We start from the raw sequence: 7,403 nt of genomic DNA on the forward strand, positions 1-7,403 counted from the left end.
TCTCACAACACAAAAGGTTCTTGTTTCCAAGATTCCAGGAAAATCGCAAGACCAGAAAAACAACAGGTCCAAGTTCCTAAAACCACCAAGGTGAAGGCCGTCCCTCCTCAGCCCTCCCCACCCCTTCGGTGTCGGCTTTATCCCATTTTGCAGGAGGACTCTGGGAGCGGGAGAGTCGGCTTCCGACCCTTTGGTATAACTGCCACCCTATCAGTTTCCCAGGGCTGGAGAGAGAGAAATACTTCCAACCCCTTTTTGAGTCCTACCACCTAATACACACTCTAGGTCTGGCGTATCTTCTCAACCCCAAAAAAAGGATCACTCGGCAGCTGCCATTCTCTGCTTCAGGCAAGCAGCCCCAACAACTGGGGAAGACCCGAGAGTCCCTTTTAGGGTATATCTCTACTTTTTATTCCAGGGATTGTATAATTGGAATAAACAAAATCCCTTTTCCTGACAAACCACAAGTCTGATTTCTTTGCTAGAAATTGTTTTCATTATGGATCAGCCCACTGCAGAGAAGTGCCAGCAACTTCTCCAGGTGCTGTTCAAAACAGAGGAACAGGAGCCCTTCCAGACAGAGGCCATGAAAGCAGTCCATGGACCTGCTGGTCAGAGAGTGGGCACTCCCAACTTGAGGGAAACTCTTTTTGCCACTGCACGAACAATGTGAGATTACAACTCCTAGCAAGCCCACAGGGTTTAACCAGGTATCACCAGTTTCTCTTGCAGGCCCTCCACTGAACAGCTAGGAAACCTATGAATTTATCTAAGGTCAGTGAGAATTTTCAGGCTCCTACAAGAGAATGTCCGCCTGCCTTTTTAGAGTGGCTGATGGATGCCTACGGGCTTTATACACCTATAGATGTGGGGGACACTGAAAACATCAGGGCAGTAAGTGTTGCCTTTATTACTCATTCCGCCTCAGGCATGAAAAAGATGTGGGATGGGTTTGAAGGGAAAAATCTTAGTGATTTGGTAGATGTTGCTCAGTGGGTGTATAAAAACAGAGATGAGCCTACGACAACAGAGCAAAGAAACTAGCTAAAATCCCAATAATTGCCATCAGAGACCCTAGAGACTCAGGAAAGGGAGATCATGGCCCACTCACGGAGAGACTGACCTGTGGGCACCGCCAAGCCCTGAGGAAGGATCAATGTCCATACTACAGAAAAGAAGGACATTGGGAAAATGAGTGCACTGAAAACCCCAGGAGAGGTGGACGACCCACCACTAGAGAGAATGGGCCTCACCATCACCTAGAAAAACCCAAGCGAAAGAAAATAAGGTTAGAAGAAGCTGAATGAAGGTGTCAGGGCTCTATTTCACTTGACCCCCAGGATCCCACGCTAACTCTCCAAGGAGGTGGCCAGCCAGTAAATTTCTTAGTGGACACACGGAACACTTTCTCAGGTTCAAATAAGAATACCGTTATATTGTCAAAGGAAAGATTTTAATTACAGTCAGTATATATGATTGCTTCCAAAGATAACTCACACCAGAAGGTTTGCATGGATGTTAGGTGGGTTTCCCAAGAGATCAAGATAAAAAATGTGTATCTGCCCTTTGTCCCAGTTAGCCATATAATTTACCTGGCATTGGTTCTGGCTCGGCTGTTGAGCCAATGAAACTGATTATCAGGAGATGAGGTGGCCGGTGGCCATCAGTGGAAAGACAAAATCTCCACAGCGGGCTTCCTGTTTCAATACAGAGACACCTATAACACCTCTTGGATATTATCATTGTCCTGGGCTCAGAATCGCAACCCCAGATCGAGAATGCGCCGGACAGGTACACACTATTTGAATCAGGCTCTGGTTAGCCCCCCTTGAACACTTGGTGACAAGGGAATCTGGACAATGGAGTACCTTTACTTTCCAGATGAGAAAGCTCACTCAAAAAGACACAGGTGTTGACCCACAGGCACACAAATGGGTAACAACAAAGCCATATTCACAACCAGTGTCTGGAGCCAGAACTCTGAGCCCCACATGCCTTTGCCCCACCAAACAGTCACTCTCGTGAACCCTCAAAAGATATGAGCAGTTCCTATCCTCGTTGTCTCCACCTCCAGAGATTTTATTTCAGAGGATGGCACTGAATCTCCAGCTCTGAGAATGGGACATATCTGAACAGAGCACACGGAGCAGATGAAGGGGGTAGAGGGGACTGTGAAGCACATGCTGGCCCACGAGGCCTTGAGGATGATGTTCCCACTCAAAGAAGCCAGTCTACATAGAAGACCACATGGTCAGCCACACAAAGAGACATGACGTCCCTCAAAGAACCATAGCCTTAGAGGGGACAACACTTGAGACACAGGGTGAAAATTGCGCCCCAACTGATCCCCACACCGAGGCATAAAACTATAGGTGTGCAGCAGAAGAGCAAGGAAACGGAGCAGCAAAGACCCCAGGGGATGCCAAAGGTGGACTTTGGAGCCAGGACTTGTTGTCCCAACAGACTGGACTGGAAAACACCCCTAAAGGCAAAAAAACAGTCCTAGAAATAACTGTTTCTTTCTTGTTCAGTTTTGTTTTCTTATATTGTCATTGGATTTTTGTTGTTTTGTTTCTTTTTGTGCTTGGTTTTTCTCTGTCTGGTTTTTGTGCATGTTATTACCTCTAATACATGTCTAAAAAGAGATGCTGGATGAACAATCTGCAGGAGATAAAACGGAACAACACTTCTGGGGGGCCATAGAATAGAGTGAGTTGTGGGGAAAGGAAGTGGTGTTAGGACACCTAGAGACAAGGAAACAGAAGTGATGTGAATCTGTGGTGAGGGGTATGTAGGAGGCATCGGAGAGCGTGATCAGGGTAATGGAACCAAGAAGAATTACTGAAACGCAAATGAAGATTTAGCATGGCAGTGAGCACAAGAGGATAATGAAAGGGAAATAGAAGAGCAACCAAGGAAGCACGGGCCAGTCATAGAGTTCTAAAGAAAGGCATGTACATATATAAATATATTATATATAAGCATGGGGAAATAGTCCTAAGTCCGTATATTCATAGGTTTCATATTAATGTATCAGATGGATTTTGGGCCTCTACACAAGTACTCTCTCACTGCAAGAATACTTTGCTCTATTAAATTAGCATTTTACAAGATTACTGAAGACAAAGCAGTTGGATAAGCAAATATGGTCAAGAAAGCTGATGGTGCCCAGCTATCACAAGATACAGCATCTGAAGACTTAAAGGCTTGAAGGTAAACAAGCAGCCATCTAGCTCAGAAGCAACAAAGCCCACATGGAGTAAGCATACCAGCCTGTGCCCTCACGAGGTTTCAAAGGGATCAGGTATCAGGCATCATCAGTACAAAAATCCTTATCTTTGCGAATAAGCGGGGAGTGCTGGGTAGAGACACAAAGCCCATTTGCAGGCTACTGGACATCCCCTTAAGAAAGGTCTCGGGGAGGAGATGAGACAACACAGGGTATGAAAAAGCAAGGAAGAAACACAACTTTCCTCTTGCTCCTAACTGCTTCCTCTTCACCCATTATCATGATCCCAATGATAACTTACAAACCTGGCTAGAGCAGAGAATGTACACTGGGACAGATAGGAACTGGAAACACAGGGAATTCAAGGTGGATGAGCCCTTTAGGACCCGTGTTATGAATGGAGATACTGGAATGGTGGAGGGAGTGTAGGTTGGAATGGGGAAACCAATGACAAGGATCTACAATGAACCTCAACAGAAAAGGGGGTGAAGGGGGGACATCGGGCAGTGCAAGATATAACAAAATAATAATTAATAAATCTTCAAGGATTTGTGAAGGAGGGGTAGTGGGAAGGGAGATGGAAAATGAGAGCTGAGGCTAGGGGCTTGGGTGGAGAGCAGATATTTTGAGAATATTTGAGCAGATATTTTGAGAATAATGAGGCCAATGACTGTAGAAATGTGCTTTACACACCTGATGTATGCATGGATTGTGGTTAATGTTGTATGAGCCCCTACTAAAATGTACAAAAAAAATAAAAGATCTGGGCAGAGGGCTCTTGCAAGGATGATCTCAACTGGATATGACCACTAAAAACAGCTACTGGAGTCTCCTCACCCTGTGTCTGTTTCTGAGTCAGGCATGAATCTTAGGGCCCACAGCCACAGCAGATGAACATTGAGGGAGGCAGGGCTCTGAGGTCATTCCACAGGGGGAATGGCCCACATGTCCTACAGAGCCAACCCTCCTCTTCAGTCCTGCTGTCTGGGGCACCTCTTTCATTGAGTCCACACCATGGGAGTTCTACAATTCATGGGGGGATGGCAGGAAGACTCTGCTCAGGCACATACACTACCACCTAGCTGGAGGACCTCGGTGAACAAAGCCTGAGGCAGACAACAAGCCCACTAACTGATCCTGTAAGAGATACAATCACAAAAACCCTTCGAAGCAGAAAGCCATGCATCTGGACAAAATCCATGACCCACTCATGTGCAGTCCTGCTGCCTCCAAAGAGCATTTCTGGGTTTGCAGATCTCTCTAGGGACAGATATACCTTGGTCATTGGCTCTGCATGAGAGAGAATTCCCGCCAAAGCCTGGTTTGTGATCCAATTGATTTTGAGGTGACTTAGGGAGGCGTGGTAGGCAACCCTGGTCGATCTGAATGGCTGAATTGAATTTATGTGGCCTAGGTGAGTCAATGCAGGTGCAGAACCCACCCAGGTATACCTGCCTTTCCTGGCCAGAAACCTGGACCTCTGAGCACGCACAGTGTGCAACTCCTTCCTGGGCCACTAGCTCAGCTTTCTGAGCATTGGTAATGGACACCACAGTCCCTATGCTACCTACCTAACATTTACACCCTGAAGAGATTGGAACCCAAACCTAAAGGTAACTGGGCAATGACATCTATAGCTACTTCTTGCTGGCAATAGGGGAGAAGTGAGGCTTTGGGTCCATGCCCTTCCTACACTGCTAGGAGTGGTTGTCCTTTCACGGATAGGATGGATAAGGTTGAGTTGGTTCAGGATATGGTGGTCCTGGAGCTGGCACACTTGGTTCAGAGGTCTTGGTAAATTGAGAACTTCTGGAAAAACAAATGACCCAAAGGGTGAACATTTTAATTGAGACAAGGCTAGGCTTGTGAGGCGGCAGTGCCCTTGAAATTAAGTGAGTATCACGGGAAATAAGTAAAAATCTTAGGGTTATCAGGCATGTGTGTTTCTTCAGTCAAAGTACAGGCATGGGGATCAAAGCATTCACAATTTCCCCTAGGACAATACAGCTTTTGGGCACTACTGGGTGCAGTGGGATCACTGCTTCATTTATGACCCTAAAGTCTTGGACACATTAAAAAGAATCATGCTTCTTTGTAACCTTATATTGCCTCAATTTTTAATTTTGGGCAAAATAATTTAGTTTTACTCATTACGTTCATAGTTACTAATATATATATATACATATATATATTTCATTAAATGTTATGAAAACATCATGCTCAGCATTATAGGGTTAAATTATAATATAGTGATACTACACAGGGATTCAACAGAGATCAAAAGCAGAGTAACTGATTAAGTCATTTTTTATTTTCTTGTGTTCAATTTAAGTAAAAGGCATGTAAATTGCCTGGGGACCAAATTCCCCTGGTGCCTCTACTGCGGGTAGAATGTTGAGGGCAGATTCAGGGCTGGGAGAATAGTAAACCCTAAGTCCAGGATCCCTTAGGGCAGGGATCCTCACACTGTTTACACGGGGGGCCAGTTCCCTGTCCCTTAGACCGTTGGAGCGCCAGACAAAAATTAAAATAAAAACCTATTAACAAATTCTTATGCACAGTGCACGAGTCAGCAGCTAAGAAGCACAGACGGTGGCAGCAAAAACACCCTGACGGTGGGATAAATGTCGTCAGGCCACATGTGCCCCACGGTCCACAGTTTGAGGATGCCTGCCATAGAGGTCCCTGGGTGCACTGAGGATGAAGGTCTCTAGTGCTTCTTTAAAAGAAGAAATTCTCTAACTTAAGCATCTCCGCCTGTTGTCGCATCAATCTACAGAACTGTTCCAGCTGAATCAGGGTTGGAAGGGAATGTGTTCCATCATATGGCCACCATTCGCCTTTCTCAAATAGATATTGTGGCCAAATAGAGTTGTAAATTACATCAGCCTTTGTTTGTCTGTATATCAGCCTCTCTGTATGAACTCAATCCCAATTGGACAGGATTCATGCAAGTGGGCAATTCCTGAGTATCAAGTTGCTAAGTCCCATCTGGAAAGCACAAAACAAGGAGGCTGTTGAGAGCTTGCTGCCTCAAGCTCAATAACCCCTCACTTGACATTGCACCACTGGCTTGCCCTGAATCTGATGCCTCGGGCAGATACCCCAGGAGACGGAAGGGGTCAAAGACCAGTCGCCGAGGGCCACTTTAGGTCCAACCATTTTTCTAGACAACAAGCTAGGAAGACAACAGCTTGGGATGGCCCCACGATCCAAAAAGACGCCTGCTGGTGGAAGCAGACTCTCAAATCTCTGAAGGGAAGGGACATCTGGCAGCTCAGGGAACCTTAAGGGAAATTGGAATTTCTGGCTGGAACATCATGGCAGTGGAGCTGTGTATTAATAGCTGTCCCCAAAAAGTGCACGAAGCAGCAACTCTGAAAGACTAAAGGTAACAGTTATTCAGGCTACGCTCCGAACGCCATTGGCCTACGCCTGGGCAAAGAAAAACCAGCCTGTAACAAGGAACAAAACTACACTTGTAGAACATCAACCCTATACCGCCTCAAGTTTCAAATTCAGGAAAATTTTTTTTGCTTTTATTCTTTTCTTTCATAGTTATCAATATATATGCGGCATTCAAAATATATTTTAAAAATATAAAAATTGCAATTTTTTGAAAAGTAACCAAATTGTCACATTTATAATTTATAAATTTGGTACCAGATACGTTTTCATTAAACGTTACAAAAATGTCCTCCTTGGCATTATAGGGCTAAAGCAGCTTGTTTGAAAAACCAGGAGAAAGTCAAAGGTAATGGAGGGGAAATGGGAAACATTTGGCTACCGAGACAAGGCAGGGCTAACTCCCAAGTCTATCCAACCAGTTCCTTATGCAGCGCCCTTCTACATGTTTGGACTGGTGGGTACCACCTTGGCCAGGATCTCAGGCCCTGTTTCCCCATGGCCAAAATGGCGTCTAGGCAGGATCTCTGGGAAAAGCTTAAACAGCCTTGACAAGAGTGAAGTCATTTTGAGCTGACAGAAGCCATCATGAAAGGTAAATAAAGTAGCTATGAACTATAAATGAACTAGCTGATATAGGGAGGTAGGCTTTGCAGACGTAGCCCAAGGGAATGTCCCGAAGGATATGGCTGTTCAGAAAGCTTGGGAGAACGACCAGAGCGGTTTTTATTCAACTAAGAATGGCTAACCCCAACACCCCGCTTCTCTA

The sequence above is a fragment of the Tenrec ecaudatus genome, chromosome 12 (genome assembly GCF_050624435.1).
Source record: "Tenrec ecaudatus isolate mTenEca1 chromosome 12, mTenEca1.hap1, whole genome shotgun sequence".
Classification (NCBI taxonomy): domain Eukaryota; kingdom Metazoa; phylum Chordata; class Mammalia; order Afrosoricida; family Tenrecidae; genus Tenrec; species Tenrec ecaudatus.